Raw genomic sequence first — 18141 nt, 5'->3', positions numbered from 1 at the left:
GAATATTTTTTAATCAAATGTGATTTCTCCTAAGATCTCAATAACTCACAGAAGATGCTCCTAGAAGGAGACATATTATTGCATCAAACCGATAGGCTTTTTAAGCCTCAAAATTGTGAGTATCAAAGTAAAGAATGAGTGATGAGCTTAAGAAGTAAATTTGTGAACTGAAAACATGAGTAGGATGGCCAAAGTGTGAAGTACCACCACTAAATGGAAGCAGAAGAGCCAGGGCAAGGAATTGTTTCATTAAACCAAGCAGGAAGGAGCCAGACACCGAGTGCACAGCCTGCTCAAGGCCTCCCTAGGGAAGCAGTACCATGCCCTGACCATCCTGTTGGGCTTTTAGCAAAATATTTAAAAATGAAAACAAAGAATTTTAACATCACAAGCAGTTGGGATTTTAAAAAGTTAATATTAGTTTTGCACAATCCATAATAGTTATTACAGATGTTCCTGGTTTAAATGGTGTCTGATTTTTTCAATCAACTTTTCAGATCATACTCTTTGATCCATCGTCCTGATAAGGATTAATGAGTGTGATCTAAAAAGTTGATTCAAAAAATCAGACACAATCTAAACCAGAAACATCTATGCTAATTTTAAAAAATTGGCAAAGATACTTCACATACTTGGTCAGAAATAGTGAACCATAGCCAAGGAAATCAGACGATGACATAAAGAACAGCTCGAATACCCATCTCTATAAAAGTCTTAAAAACACAACATTAAAGTTGTTATCACATCCATTAACATCTGCATACTCAAAACACTTTCACCATGGAAACACGCTCTGTAGAGAATAGTCGGAAAATTTGTCAAATGGTAGTTATAAAAACTAATTATATGCCAGTCAGAAACTATGAGAGCAAGAGTCTTGAATAAGACATTAGGGAAAGTTACATAACATCAGAATCTGAAAGTATACAGAATTATCTGAATATAGAGAAAAGAAAGCAGTAATTGAAAGTTTAGACATAATACTAAAGGTCAGTTGTGTATAGGACATGTAAAAAACAGCATATCTTCAGGCTGGTCTATCAGAGTTGAGCTGTTGCCTCTTGTTGCCCAGATAGCTGGGCGCCCTAGAGTAATATTCTTCATGAATCCCTCCCACGACAGCAGTTCTTTGCAGGGCAAGAGGGCAATGGTTCACATTGTGTCCAAGATAATCCAGACACAAAATATTCCACAGCATTGGTGATAGGGAGACTCTAGGTTGTTCTCAACTTCTTTGTCTTTCTTGGTCAATCTTGTTTTTGGACACTTCAAGATTCATCTACGACTTGATCTTACAATATAAAAGAGGCTAGGTTAGTGGCAACACTCCTAGAGTTCCCAATCAATTGATAAGGTTACTCAAACATATCTTCAAACTCATTCTTACAAGCTTACCATTCATACTCCAATTTCTTCAAGATTGCCTTGCAGGAGTAAAAAGGCTTCGATATCCACCCCAAAACCTTGGATTCAACCCAAATTGCTTGGTCCCCATTGCATTTCTCTACTGATTTCAAAACTTGCTCTTTTTAGGCCTGCTAGCCTTTTAGGACTCAATTAGCCCTCTATTTTGGGTTTTTGGGCTCTAGTTCAAAAACTCGTCAAAAGACCTCATGATCAAACTACCATTCTAAGTACCCTTTTGGAAGACCTAAAATATTTTGTAGGTCTTTGGTCTCCAAACCTCGTACGGTTCCAAACCCTAATATGAGCCTTGACAAGCTTAATTAAACTAGGAATCAATCAAGTTGTTCAAAAACACCAAAAGTGGATTCAACCAGGTTTGTGCTTGCCCCTAAGGTTAGTCTTGACCTTGTTTCATCTCTCTGCATCCTTAGATTGATTTCCCAATCCACTCCTGCAAGATTTTTCAAACTGCTACCCAAACCTCCTTGTCGGGCTATCACAGAGCTCGCTTAGGGCATGAGCTTAAAATTCAATGCTCAAGTTTCCTGGCCAACTACCAGCATGGAAAGTATGTACACGGCCTCTGCTTGAAGACCACCAATGGCTGTGAAAATCCCGCAATGAAATTTCAAGTTTGAGGCACTATTTAGAGCAAACCCTTGTAACTACCAGTGAACAGCAAACTAGAATTTGATTTTTATTTGACTATGAAAAATTGTATAAATGCCAACACCAAAACACACTGAGCTAGGAAACGAGTTAAACTATCTACAACAAAAGGAAGCCATTTTCAATCCATTAAACACGAATTGCTCATGTTGCAGGCTGACTCTGCAAAAATTACCAGAGAACTGACAATTGTTCGCTATTGAAAATGGCACCAAATGGCATCCAACCTCATTACAATGACTTGGAAGGTCTTATATATGCTTCTCCAACATGTTTCAACCAACTCCGCATACCGATAACTGTTTAGGCACAAAATGCATATTCTTGCAAAAATGTTGTCAATGCAACATTGCAAAAGTTGTCATGACAAATTTTTGCAACTTATGCAACTTTTGTTTTTAGACATACCTAACACATAAACATGACCTCCTAAGCATTATTGCACCATTTAACATATCATGTCCAAATTTGGCATACTTGACAACTCTTGCCCATCTAAGCAATATTTTGTTAATCTTGCAATAACCTGATCCAAAACATATCAAACTCTAATCAAACCACTTAATGGACTCTCCCCTGGTCCTTATTCACACCATGACCTATTCAAGGTCTTACAAGCCAAAATTTGGGGGCTTAATGTCTAAACCCCTAGGTGCTCCTGCACCAATCGGCTGCAAATGACCCATAATTTGTTGTCAATTGTGTTGCATAGCCCCAGAAAAATGACACAGTTTTACTTCAGTGATGAAAAGCTCTTTCAGCACCTATGCTCAACTTTAACAATTGACAAAGATATATCACAATGAATCCAATGATACCCTCTATCTTATTACACAATCTAGCAACAGAATTTGGCTCAACTTTTGTTTCTAGATAGGAACAACCAAGAGAGAGGTAAGACTGAAAAGTTGTCTATTTTTCTTTGTTTTCAAGGCACTCAAATCCCTTGACAAGAGTTGTTAACATTTGTTAAAGCAATGTGCAAGGAAGGGTCTTTCCTTTATGAAGGATAGGTACTTTCTCTAGAGGAGGGCAAAACTGTGAGATGTCATCAGAGCTTAAAATAGGGTTCCCTACTGCTGTATGGAAAATACAATGATCAGGGTAGTAATAAATACTTAAGAACTTAGCGAACTGGAATTTGAAAAGTTGAGGGTTTATACCCAGTGATGGAAGATACAAAAGATGTGATTCATGAGTCCCGTTAAATAAGTCTGCATGTGTTGGCAGGGCATGAACTGCATGACTGTAGAATTAGCCATGGTAAATGCTGACCCAGCATAGTTTTTACCATGGTTTAGTTAAGTGACAAAGTTGGGGATCAAAAATGCCCTTCAAATTGAATGAGGCATAATATTATCACTTCCTGCAGAATAGGAGATTCTGATTTGGATATCAGTACAAATATCACCCTGCCGAACTGGAGATTAAGTGTCAGCCAAGATGATGATGCTGGTGCCTTTGTTCCCACTTCTTACAGGTTTTCAGAGTGTTTCTACTCACATGGAGACATTTACGTTTGCAATAGTTGGGTACCCTTTTATAATTTTTATAATCCATTTTTCTCATTGCAATCTAGATGACAAAATCAAGAATATCATTTTGGAAAGGCCTGATAAAGCTTCAACAAGAGATGAACATATTTTTGTGGCCCAGTCCCAGGACATTTGTCAAGAAAATGAAGAATATGATTTCATCTTTGTGTTCACGTACTCGCGGTAGAGCCCTTATTGGAGACACTTGAATGAATTGTGCAATATCCCACTTAACATTCCAAAATGATTTACACATATTACAAATAACAGATATAAGACAATTTCATACTTTTAAATTTCTAACGCTCAGTACTCATTAAATATATCATAAGCTTGATAGATACTAACTTCTCTTCATATAAGCATTCTGATGAATACATAAGAATGTAGACTTGTCAGTTTACAAATGTTCTCAACTGAAAGCATAATAAATGACAGTCTGATATTTTGAACAGTCAGGGAAACATGTGAAATTCGTTCACTCAAATAGTCTATACATACTAAAGCCCTATCTCATGCTTGTGTAGCTGCTGCTATAGCTGTATACAGGGAACTCCAAATATCAGCCTCTTAGATTCTTCGCTCCAACCCTGATTACTCTACTGCTGTTGCAGCATGATAGACATGAAATCACAGGTATACTTCTGCCCAGTCTGGTGCAATATAAATGCAATATTGCATTGTCTCAAATGATCCTTTCCAACTTCTACTGCTGAAGTAGTTTCTGCCTGATAATGAAGTCAAGACTCCCTTGCCAGCCCGCATTTCTTCTTCTCTGGTGTCTAGCTCCATGCTGGATCCTTGAGAGTTACATTTCAGAAGACCTTCATATGGCGTTTCACAAAAGATTAGGAGAACATTGATGTAGTAGGCATTTGTCCCACTACAAGTGCCTCTCAGTTCTGAATCTGAGAGAGCATTTTGCCTTCTTTTAATGCGGAGATAAATCCCCAACTCTGTGATGCCTCTCTTCACTCAGTATTTGCTTACTTATAATGAATGGTTCATAAGGCAGAGCACTTGTTAAAGGCTTTGCAAATGGGATTGCATGTAAAGTGGGCTCAACCTTGGAGAAAACTCCATAGTTAAGCACCCTTGAGCTGGAGTACTACTAGGATGGGTGACATCCTGGGAAGTCTTGGTACTTCACCTCTATGAGCATCACCTAGATGCAGTGCTAAGTGTTCCATTCATCCTCATGAGAGATGGGTTCTTGTGAACCACCACTCATGAAACATGAGTCAATGAGTTTGACTCAAAACTACACAGTTGAATCCTAATAGTAATATCAAAGGAATTGTCTTTCAAAAATGTTGTGACGCAGTGATGATTCTCAAGTTTGGTATTGCTTTTTTAAGAGAATTTCCAGAGAAGCTTTTTGAGCAACATGAATTATTTCTAATAAGCTGGTACTCCTTTTTACCAACTAAGCAATCTTGATAGAAGTAACTCCTCCGTTGTTGGTAGTAAAAAGGAGTCACAAAAGAGCATATCTAGCTAGAAAGAAAAAGACTAAATACAAAATCATTCGAAGGTTGGCATGACCAACAAAATATAACATAATATAATAATCATATGAAGCTCATGACATGCTAAGGTTGCATATATATTGCATAAATATATGTATGTGTATGTGTATATATGCATAAATGCCATTAGGCTTACTGCCAATTTACAGTCCATGTATTCAATTGCTCAACCATCATAAATACATTCACATGGTCACTTATTGATTCACGACTATATGAGTGTATCTGCAAATGGTTATATTAATGGCATCTATACACTTTATGATCGTTGGCAAACATGGGTGTGTCTATGTACATGTATGTATGTATGTTTGTTTGTATGTATGTATGTACATACGTATGTACATATGAATGTGTGTGTCTTGTATGTATGGTTGTGTGTCTATGTGCGTCTGTGTGTGTATGTGTGTATGTTTGTGCATTTGTGTGGATCTATGCATGTGGGTGGGTGTGTGCATGCGTGTGTGGGTGACTGTGACAGTCATAACAGAAGCATATAAAACTTCTGTAAAACACTATAAATTGTTTTGATTCAAGGTTGCGTACATATAGAAGATGTTCCTAGATTTGTTATGATCCAAAAAAATCAAAGACAGCAAAAAGATACCATTGTCTGCATTGCATCCATGCTAATAGTTGTGACTATCCTAGTTGTGTCTCAGAATAGTAAAATTATGATTCCTATATGTTTCAGGGCTTTGCACTCATTTCTACAGAAGGATTGAGGTACAAATGTCATATGGTTGGAAAGAATATTGATTCTACATTATTTTTCTTCAAGTTTGATTTATTTTTTCATTGAGAAATGAGTAAGTTATGTGCACTTTTATAAGGACGGCCTGTTCAAAGTATGGTTCCCCGCAAATCTTCAGTCTGAGGAATGTGTTGGTACAGCTATGTATGGTTCACTAAGGACTTGTCAATTGGTGTGTGGGTAGTTTATCATGTTGTGAACAACTTTCATTCTTTCTAGAAAATTCAACTTGTAACTTGAGGGGTCAAATAAACCAATTCCTGAAAACTGTCCTGTAAATGTGAGTTCCTGTAAGGTGGTAGAGGTTTATTATGCGATTGTTGTGTGCTTGGTGACCATGTATGGTCTTGTAATGTCACATTTATCATTCCAAAGGTGCATCAAGGTGTTTTCTTGTAGATTTTGAAGATTCAAATCAAGTTTTGGCTTGTAGCCCTTTATTGGGAAGCATGCCTATTTGGCATTAGATTGTCTCCAAGTTTTGTGGGAAACCTTTTCCTCTGCATCAGATTGGTAGCAGAGCTCTATGTTAGATTAGAGAAGAACTTGTTGTGATTCATAAAACCATTTCCTAAAATGACAGTTGCTAGGAAGGTGAGTAAGTCGGAAGAGAAACAAGCCAAGGAGATCAGAAAATTGAACGAATTGATAGAGAGACTTCAAGCTAGATTGACAAAGTGGAGACAAGTTAGAAAACAGGAATTGTCACAGGAGTTGACAGTGACCAAGAGGAGGAAAAGAAAGAAATAAAAGAAGGGGGAAAGAACAAATCACACAACAATTAGATCCAAAAGAGGAAAGGATAGTTAGAATGTTGAGCAGTGTCAAGGGAAATGGTTCTAAGATGAAAGTGGATTTGCCTTTGTATAGAGTAAGTCTAGATGGTGAAAAACTCCTAGATTGGATAGGAGCCATGGATAACTACTTTGAATATGAAGAGATATTTGAAGAACATAAGGTGAAACTAGCCAAGACTAACTGAAAGGTCATGCCTCACTATGGTGGGATTACACACAATATGAAAGTCCATAACGAATTCATGGGAAAGAATGGTGGCCAAACTCAGAACCAAATTCTTGCCTAGTGACTATTCCATTCAGCTATACAAAAAGTTTCGAAAGCTAAGACAAAAGGATATGGATTAAGAGCTTAGGTAGAAGAGTTTCCTAGATTGAGTATAAGAGCCAACCATGAGTAGGATAAGGTTGAAAAGATAGAAAGATACATAAATCGATTGAGGTTCAACATACAGGATGAGCTTAGTCTTACCACTCCAAAAACAGTGGAAAAATGCCTCCAATTAGCACTAAAGGTTGAAGATAAGTTGAAGAGGATACAAGAGAATCAAGGTACAAGTAGGGGAAGATCAAATTTCAGAGGAAGAGGCACATTTGCAGGTAGAGGACAATCACAAAGATCTTAAGGAGCAACAAGTGACTCCCAAGAGCCATTTAGGTCTAAAACAAGAGGAAATTTTCGAAGACCCAACTTTAGGGGCAGATTTGGAGATTAAAGAAGCGGATCAAATGCATTCATTAAAATGCTACAAGTGCAATAAGTTCCATGGCCATCAAGCTTGGAAATGTCCTAAAAACAAGGCTATAACAGCATACAATGGAGAAAGAAGAAAACAGAATGTCAAAGTGGAGGAAAGTGAAAGTGTAGCTTCAATTAATCAAAAAGTTTCTCCTAAGGTTGGAGAGTCACTCCTAATGAGAAGAACATTGATGTATGTAATATCCCTTTACAGATATTTTCCCTGAACCCTTGATATTTAAGTGCAGATTCAAATCCGGACAGTAAACCAATACTTAATTTAAATTCCAGAACATTAATTGTTCATAATCAGCAAATAAACATACGAGAAACTCCAAAAAAGAATTGTATTTATTTCCTACAATAATCAAAAGTACATATTAAAACCAAGAGTTAACTCAAATAACTCAAAATGCGCTATTGTATTATACATCAGCAATACAATAACGTGCAACAACTCCAGTAATCCAATCTTATAAATAGAAAATGACAGTCAAATTCAAAATATAAATGAAACCTGTAAAAAGGCTAGGTTTGTGTCCTAGAAGAAATAACCAGCAACTATTTCCAACTCTCAGATTAATATGTCTTCAATATTATAACCTTCATATATTCTCCCATGTGGAGTCTGTTGTACCGTTATTGCTTTTCCCAATGTGATGCACGCTCTTTTAAGCAATGTGAGATAAAGCACCTTTTTTGTCCTTTAGTCACTTAAGTGAACATAGTAACTTTATTAAAATAAAGTGACAAGTTAAATTACTTTAATAGTCACTTAGTCAGTAAACCATATAGTCATCAAGCATTAAAATAATTGACCAAATGAACTCTGATAAACATGTGCAATAGCTCGTTGGAAAGCTCTCGACGAGACACTTCCAACCCAACACTGAGGTACCGAAAATATTGAGCTCTAATTACTTAGTAAAAATAGTAAGCATCTGGACAACCTGTCAAAACTACTTTGATGGGTTTGGAACTGGAAATGTCTAGGCCAAATCTCGAACTGAACCCCGTAAAGAACCTTTTCGTCCCCGAAATCTAGGCAAGTGAGCTAGCCACACAAAAAAATAATGTCCCAGAAAAAGGGGACATTACAAAGCCTACCTTCTCAAAGATTGCTTGCCCTCAAGAAATTTGCTCATACTTGTAGAGATCAAATGCCAGGATCCCATACTCGCCTCGAGAATGAGCTTCTACTCCTCAGTCGATATACCCCAGCATACATCTTCACAAACTCAAAATGGTGAAATAGCACAATAGGAATCAATGTGCCAAATAACTAAATGCCAGGATCCCTAGTCTCACCATAAAGGGACACCAATTGCCGTGTGTTACTGCCCTATGTGCCAACACCTTCAGTCAAGATGAAAGCCTCCCTCCATGAGTGACCCTATGAATCTCTACTGTCAAGTAAAGATGGGAGCTCAAAAATATAGCAATATCCACCCCAAGATGATAGTAACCAAACTCTCCAACAAACACCCCGATAAAAAGCAATACATAGGGATGCTCCACCTGGTTCCCAAGTGCGAACTCGTGCACTGTCCGAAAAAAACACTAACCAGTTCCTGTAACATCTGTACCATTGTACCACTGTACCACTCTTGTAATATCTGTACCGATGGCAATGACAGATTCAGCCCATCTATCTCAATCACTATATCACCCAGGTGAAAACGAAGTAGTCTTGATCTTTGGATCTCTGATATGTCAAAAGGATGAAACACGCAGATCATAACACTGTGACTATGTAAACATAGCATAAACCATCAGATATAAGATACTATTAACACCTGGATTCCCGATCACCCAATCAACATGATCCTAGGTAAAGGAAAGAGTGGTTGGTGAATCACCAACATCATAAATGCTAACACTGTCTCCAGTATACTGTAGAGTAAAAAATGTAGACACCTCATGTGGTACGTAGGATAATGTATGCTCTCCCCACTCAATTGCAAATAAGTCATTGACCCCTGAAGGCCAAATAGAATCAGCGTATGTACTACCATCATACACAGGCAAACCACTGATAGCTGGAATATACCAACAAGTAAAATCACCAATCAACAAGTAGACCGTGACCATCTCATAAGTGTTAGGTGATAAAACTCTGGGAAAGCTGAAAAATCCCTCAGCGCATGCGAAGGATAAATCTGAACTTCCTACCCCACCATAAGTACTCTCACTTATGTCTAAGTCTTCACGAGAGGATGGTTCACCATTAATTGAAATTCCCGAATTATCCTCACATGTTATATCACTAACCATGTGGTCATGTGAAGATATACAACTGCTGTCATAAAAATCAGAATTTTCAGACTCATCAACTTGTCGATCCATAGAATTTGTCTCACCATAGATAGTCTCAAATGGAAAATATGTGATTGAATCACATTGCTTGCCTTCACATCTACCCATTTTATGAATTCCTTCAATGATTTGCATGATTTCTTGTGCCCTTGAACCACTGTCATCTTCTTCATAAGTGGCTGCCCCACTTGTTCGATTTTCAGCTTTGTGGATGGAATAATCTGTTAAGCGCAATTGAAGACATAGCTCATCTACCTCACTCTCCTTGTCCCTTCCAAATTTTATTGCTAGATCTCTATCCATTAATAGTTGCAAGTACTCATATTTTATCATTTTCAACGTTGCAAAGACAGTATGTAAAAGAGGACTTGTGACGCCACATACATTCCCATCTATCTCTTCTATCACAACCTTACGCATGAGATCCTCAACCAATTTGGAAGAATCATCCATTCTTGTCAACAATTGGACAATCTTGTCCTCTTTGACCAAAAGCCTATCCAATAAGTCAAGGAGCGAAAATGGTTTTTGACCATCTCCTTCAAACACAAGTGGGCTACTCTCCGTAGAATTTTCTGATTTTTCAGCACCTTGGGAAACAACATTTTCAGATATATCCTCTAACTCAACGTGTGCTAGATCATCTATCCTGCCAACATCGCTGTCCATTTGCTCCTCAAAATTTGATATAATTTCCAGTCTAGTATCACTATAAAATTCATCCAAGTTAATTTCCATGTGACCAAATAAGATGTTGGAGTTGCCAACGTTGGCAATTTGGTCAACTCTACTACATGGGCCATTAACCTGCTCATCAAAAATTCTAGTGTAAACAGCTCCATAAGATATTTCTGTCTCCCAATTACCTGTTAGTGTACTTCTGCCATTATTATTGTTTTGAATATTATCATGCAAAGATTGCTCTTCTTTTTCAATACTACTGTCAAGTTGATTAATGCCTTCCTCATGCAAATTCTTGTAACTATCCTCTACAAGGAGTTCTCGAGCCAATGCATGTTATTTGTTTCTCATCATATCTATCTTGTTTTGCAGCTCTAGCTGAAAGTTCACATATTCCATAAAGGGAAAATCTTTTTGAAGCTTTGACAGGAATTTGTTATAATCATCGTATAGTCTCCTTATTTCAATCTTCATATCGGATTGGAAATTTTGGGCTAACTGTTTATGTACTTTAATAAGATTTTTTTCCAGTCTGTGCATCTCTCCCATAGCTCTCTCTTAAGATTCTAAAGTTTGATGTGTTGGGACCTGACTTCTTAAATTTCTGCTTTGCTACAATTTCTATTGATTTGAATCCTCAAAAGCCCTATGCCTTGCAAAACCCTACAAAAGAATAACACAATGCTGCAGGAGTCCTATATCTCCAAATGGCGATGATAACCATAGGTTCCAACCAAACTCTTGATCTAGAAATTTGTCAATCAGTTATACCACATCCTCTAATATATTCTGAACATGAGTTAAATGATTCAAATGCTGGTTACATGAAAGAATATATTGCCGAGAGGCATTTAGTCAGACAACTCTCAAACAAACTGAATACAATCCAATTTCCAGCTTAATAACTACACTAGTTCAGATCACAAATTCAGGCTTGTACCTGGGTGTTTAGACAAGAGTTCATAAGAGATAAGTACCTCCACATGTTTCCAGCATAACATTAACCATCTGAATTTGCACTATCATACCATCAGCAATTTTATCAGCAAATCCATATCCACTACTCTTTGTTGTGCTTGATGGTAGATGAGTACTGGATTGTGTTGTGTCTGTCTCAAATCCCAACTTCTCTGCAAGCACTAGATCCAATCTATTAATTTGCACAACAACTGGCTCTATTTGCACCCTACTGACTGTAACTAGTGTGCCGGCCTGTATGCATCCACTTGCAGGGTATCAACATTGCCGCGGCTGGGTCCAACTTGGTACCCGACTATATGCTCGTAGTGGCCATCGTAAGTGCTGGTGTGCACTCTGCATAAATTTAATACTCCTATGCAAGGCACCTTAGCAGTCTAATAATTAATAAAGGCAGCTCAATAGAACTCTCCCAAACACGCCTAATGGCTGCAACAGTTGTGCCCAAATGCAATGACAGAGCACGTGCAATAGCAAGAAAATGCACACCCAAAGACAGAAGTTTTAATCACCAATTGGCAGTCCAGAGCAGTGCCCAGATATGGTGTGCTATGCTCAGCCCAACCAGTAGAAAGAAGATGCCCGCTGTTTGTTAGCAGATCATGCCAATGTTGACTTGTCAATTTACAGAGGAAAATGACCAACTCTGTGGTTGAATCAGACTGGTTGCTATAGGGTCAATGCTTCCAAAAAACCCTTGGAGAGGCCACGCCAATCTGTAGGGAATATTGGTGTTTTGCAACATATAGATACAAGCCACTATTTGCTGGGAGATTTGCGGCTAACTAGAGGGACTTAGTTGCCTGACTTCTGGGATTAAATTACAGAATCGAGCATGCCAAGCAACAGGAATGCAAGGCATTCAAATACCTAATGGAACGCTTGGACTACAGATTACAATAATGCCTCAAAAAGCAAACTGGAAAAATGCAAAATTGCAGATGAAAATAATCACCCAATAGTATGTGATAATTGGGCACTCAGAGCCAATGTCCCTATGAATAAATTCTCCAGCACACAGAATCCTCTTGTTACCACGTCACGACTTTCTTCTTCTTCACATTCTTCAATCAGTTCTCTTTGCCTCTTTGTTATAATTGATGGAATGGTCACTCGAAAACATACGTATTGATTTCCAAACTACTTGCGCATCTTAACTTAATCCCCTTTCCATTTAGAATAACCTTTTGACCATACTGTGTTCCTGGCCAAACCTTCAAAGCTACTTCTCCAATTAAAATTGGCACCTGAATGGTTCCTCCAAGAATTGCCTGGGTGAAGCTTATGTTTTTAACTGCATGAATGTTTGCACCCAAACTACAACTTCCTCTCTTCCCCGTACGACTGGACGTGCCCCTGTGCCTACCCGCATGTCATTCCTACTGTCTTCGTGAAGGAATCCCTTGACTCAAATACTGCTTGCAACTTCCTAAAACCGACAATACACCTTAAAATCTTGCTGCACTGTCTCTCCTTCTACCCGTGGTATCACTCATGATGGTCTGGGCTATCGTGTTACCAACAGACGGAAATCACCTGTGACGCCGACTACCTCTACCCACGTTCCTCCTTCACCTTCAAACTAGAAGTGACATGGTTGACTGACATTCTACGACACCCACACCTCACTGCTGTTGATGTCGACACCACTCTTACACAACTGCTATTAACCCGTAATGTCCAGACTGAAGTCATGTTCTTCAATTCCTTTACGTAGACAATCTCCAAAATTAAAAATTTATAAATAGGTAGATAGACTTCAAACGCAGAGCTTCTATGTGGAGCAAGCCAAGTTCTTTGACGCCTTCACGTATGCAAGGGTCAATCTACCATATGACGTAATTTTGAGCCTTGAAAATATTTTCACTAGCTTGAAGTCCAATTTCAAGATCTAAATGCGACTGTCTGAATAACCTTCACAAGATGGCAAGATCGGAGGCTCTGATACCACTGTAATATCCCTTTATGGATATTTTTCCCGAACCCTTGATATTTAAGTGCAGATTCAAATCTGGACAATAAACCAATACTTAATCTAAATTCCAAAACATTAATCATTCATAACCAACAAATAAACATAAGAGAAACTCCAAAAAAGAAATGTATTTATTTCCTCCAATAATCAGAAGTACATATTAAAACTAGGAATTAACTCAAATAACTCAAAATGTGCTACTGTATTATACATCAGCAATACAATAATGTGCAACAACTCAAGTAATCCAATCTTATAAACAGAAAATGATAGTCAGATTGGAAATATAAATGAAACTTGTAAGAAGGCTAGGTTTGCATCCAACCTCCAAAAGTTTCTTTAAGGGTTTGCGTCCTAGAAGAAATAACCAGCAACTATTTCCAGCTCCCAGATTAATATTTGTCTTCAATATTATAATCTTTATATATTCTCCCATGTGGAGTCTATTGTACCTTTATTGCTTTTCCCAATGTGATGCACGCTCTTTTAAGCAATGTGGGATAAAGCACCTTTTTTGTCCTTTAGTCACTTAAGTGAACATAGTAACTTTTTAAAAATAAAGTGACAAGTTAAATGACTTTAATAGTCAGTCAATAAACCATATAGTCAGGCATTAAAATAACTGACCAAATGAACTCTCATAAACATGTGCAATAGCTTGTTGGAAAGCTCTCGGCGAGATGCTTCCAACGCAGCACTAAGGTACCGAAAATACTGAGCTCTAATTACTTACTAAAAATAGTAAGCATCTGGACAACCTGCCAAAACTGCTCTAATGGGTCTGGAACTAGAAATGTCTAGGCCAAATCTTGAACTAAACCCCATAAAGAACCTTTTCGCCCTCGAAATCTAGGCGAAGTGAGCTGGCCACACAAAAAAATAATGTCCCAAAAAAAGGGGAGATTACAATGTAAGTACCAAAAGTGAAGAGTCCACCCCAAAGGAAATCACTTTTTAGAACCACATGTAAGAATCAAGGAGAATGTTGCAAAGTACTGATTGATTCTAGTAGCACAAATAACTTAATATGCAGCTGAAAGTCTACAAGACTGAGTTCAAATCCCTTTTGAACAAAAGCACAAAACTCAAAATCAACTAAAGAAAATGTAGTCACGTGACAATTTGGATTGGCACAAAGTCTCAAATAACCTACCTCTTTTATTGAAAGCAATCTAATTTGCATCTGAAATCAATAGTTTCCTTGCCAAAAGATAAAAATTACAGTGAAGCTGCCTCCTATATATAGGTGAGGGGGTGAGAGGAAAAGGTGGCAGAAACTCTGTAAAAGTTGACTTATTCTATAACTAACTTTGACTTATTCAAACTGCAAGACCTGTAATTCAATTACATGTAATAACTTTACAAGTGAAAAGGTCACTAGCAATTCCAACTTGTTTTTCAATTACATGAAATTGTGGAAAAGAAATTATAGGTTCATAATTTAAAACTATTCTAAAGTGTCTGACGGGCTACAACACCTATTTACATCATCCTTTGTTGGTCTTTATGCTACTACAAGATGCTCCATGATTGATGTGCTCAGGTTTAGTGGAGACATCTTGAACTAAAAGATTGTTTTGCATCACAATGGTCATTACTAGGAAAGCGTATTTTTAATGTTTCATGACCATTTTAATCTTGGAAGCATTCTATGCTTTCGATCATTCCATCACTTTTCCCTCTCTTTGTTTGATTCTATTATGTTGTCATTCTTTAGTCTTGGAGCCTACTTGCAAAATAAGGCCCATGCATTGCTCTTTTTGATTGGGTAGATCGCAAGTGCCAACAATAGAACCCATGATACTTTCTTCCAATCCAGAACTTTGTAGATTTGGAGCTATGCATGTGAAGAATAAGAACGAGGGGAATTTGGACAAGCAGAATTGAAGGAAAAAGGACAAGATCACCTTTATAAAATGAGGCCATTAAGGAACGTTGGGTTCTCTGATGGACATTGTAGGTAGATAAAACATACGCATTTGAACTCAGAAATCAGAAGTTCAATTCACAAATATATATATATATATATATATATATATATATATATATATCGGGCATTGTGGAATGCAAGTCTTTACCTGTAATCAGAGTTTAGAAACCCAATTAAGTGTACTTTGGGGAAGTGCATTCACTTACATTCGTGTTTTAAAATCCTAACTACAAGTAGAGGAAAAACTTTACTTTTGCTTGAGAAATCAACTTGTAATTGTGATTTAAAATCCTGATTGCAAGTTAGGAAAACCATATACATAGGAAAATAATTTAGCCCCTTGCAAACACATGGGAATACATGCATTGCATTTTGAGAAGAATCATATAATAGCATGAGAAATTTTTAGAATTTTGCATCGTGCTTGCTTTCAATGTCTCAGAAAAATGAATGCAAAAGAAGCTATCCATACGTGCAGCTCTTCAAAAAAGCCAATTTTACCTAGATGTGGGTATTTATGAAGAGAAAAAACAAACCAAATATTGAAAATTTGTCAAAAACGACCATAAAGATCAACAAAAATAACTAAAAGATATGCAGTAACATCTTAATACAAAAACAATGACTTGGAAACTCTAGGCTTAGGCATCTATGGAGGAAATAGAAAACAAATACAAATATATACAAAAATGACTAGCGAGAAGATGAACAACCATAAACAAGCACAACATACCTGATTTGAACACAAAAAATCTGAAGAAAATGCAAAACATGCCTTGGAAACTCTAGGCGTAGGCATCTACGGAGGAAATAAAAAACAAATTCAAATATACATAAAAATGACTAGCAAGGAGATGAACAACCATAAACAAGCACAAACATACCTGATTTGAACATGAAAAATCTGAAGAAAATGCAAAACATGATCAATAATCCCATAGAGAAGAAACAACTTGCAAAACTGGAAACAAACTCCAAAAACGACCATAAAGATCAACAAAAACAACTAAAAAATATATAATAACATCTTAATACAAAAACAATGCCTTGGAAACTCTAGGCATTGGCATCTATGGAGGAAATAAAAAACAAATGCAAATATATACAAAAATGACTAGGAAGAAGATGAAAAACCATAAAGAAGCACAAACATACCTCATTTGAACACAAAAATTCTGAAGAAAATGCAAAATGTGATCAATAATCCCCCAGAGAAGAAACTTGCAAAACTGGAAACAAACTCCAAAAACATGAGCTATTATAGGGCCTAGAAGAGTCCTAAGCCAAAAGCAAATAGAAGACTGTTCATTAACGAACACCTTCTAGTTATGACTGTGTTTGAGATGACAAATCACAAACTTCATGCTTAGAAATCAAACTTTTGCAAGGACAAATATGACTTCGGGTTTCACCCTTGGAAACTCTAGGCGTAGGCATCTATGGAGGAAATAAAAAACAAATGCAAATATATACAAAAATGACTAGCAAGAAGATGAACAACCATAAACAAGCACAAACATATCTGATTTGAACACGAAAAATCTGAAGAAAATGCAAAACGTGATCAATAATCCCGTAGAGAAGAAACAACTTGCAAAACTGGAAACAAACTCCAAAAACGTGAGCTATTATAGGGCCTAGAAGAGTCCTAAGCCAAAAACAAATAGAAGACTATTCATTAATGACACCTTCTAGTTATGGCTGTGTTTGAGATGACAAATCACAAATTTTTTGCTTAGAAATCATACTTTTGCAAGGACAAATATGACTTCGGGTTTTACAAGTCGACTTACAACTTTATTTCAAAATATGGATCGACTTGTAATTGGTTTCAAAGTTCCAATTATATGTTTTAAATTCTTTAAAACTTAATGTTTTTCATATAAAAATAAAACACCAACTTAGTATTTGGGTTTTACTTTATCCTTTTAAATTTTAAAAATACTTTTGACGAACAGGAAAATGCCCAATAATACCTGAATCGGGGTTTAGAAAGATATTAACAAGTGATTATAAACTTGCTGCGTATGAACAAAAGCTCAACATAGTGTACTTTGGGATTATTAAAGCATTTCACAAGTTGAAAATATTTATATTTTAAATATTAATGAAGTCATTGTCGAGTTTTGTACCATATTTTACAAGTTACATACTTTTCCCCAAAGAAAATAATACTTGCAATCAGGAAATAATAACATGATCGTAAGTGTTATTAACTTGTAATGCTACTCAAGAATCACAACTGTGGAGTAAGTTGGATTTCAGGATAAGTAACATATCTTCTACATAATTTAATATTTGTGATCGAGAAATAAAACCCTGAAATTGCCAAAATAACCAAGAACGTGTCAAAGATCTTAAAAACAACATCAAAAGAACGAAAAACTAAGGCCGAAGCAAGGTATAATTCATTGTCTTTGAGAAATGCCTTCAAGATGCCTATCTTAGAGAAGAAAACTATGAATTTTCCAAAAATTTCATAGTATTGTCGAAATTTGGCACATTCAAAACTTACTGACAACAAATAGCACAACATTGTGTTGGTTACTATTATATTATTAAAAATATTAACTTACTATGTGTAATGCACATTAAAATACCTAAAAAATTGATTAAACAATCTAAAAGAAGCTGAAATCTCAAATTTTTGAATATTGAAAATTTCAATATTCACCAAATTGAAATATAAAAATTATAAAGAAGAGCTCGTGCAAAGCATAAATATTTTAGAGCATCTCCAAAACTGAAAGGAGAAACCACATAAGTGTTGGGGTAAATGTCAGTCTCAAAAGTCAAAACAGATTCAATTATAACAAGTTCACTCGATGAAA

At 36.6% G+C, this 18141-nt stretch overlaps 1 protein-coding gene across 15 annotated transcripts in view; it reads right to left on the bottom strand.

Annotated features, from left to right (window-relative positions):
- The window catches only part of LOC149543864 (denosine deaminases acting on tRNA), a 195287-nt gene that overhangs the window by 9082 nt on the left and 168064 nt on the right, over positions 1-18141 (bottom strand). The window lies entirely within an intron of this gene.

This window comes from Cupressus sempervirens, chromosome 8, assembly GCF_028749045.1.
Source record: "Cupressus sempervirens isolate cs-2001-9-10 chromosome 8, ASM2874904v1, whole genome shotgun sequence".
Classification (NCBI taxonomy): domain Eukaryota; kingdom Viridiplantae; phylum Streptophyta; class Pinopsida; order Cupressales; family Cupressaceae; genus Cupressus; species Cupressus sempervirens.
The sequence above is the reverse complement of the archived record's forward strand: the minus strand, read 5'-3'. Positions and strand labels throughout refer to the sequence as shown.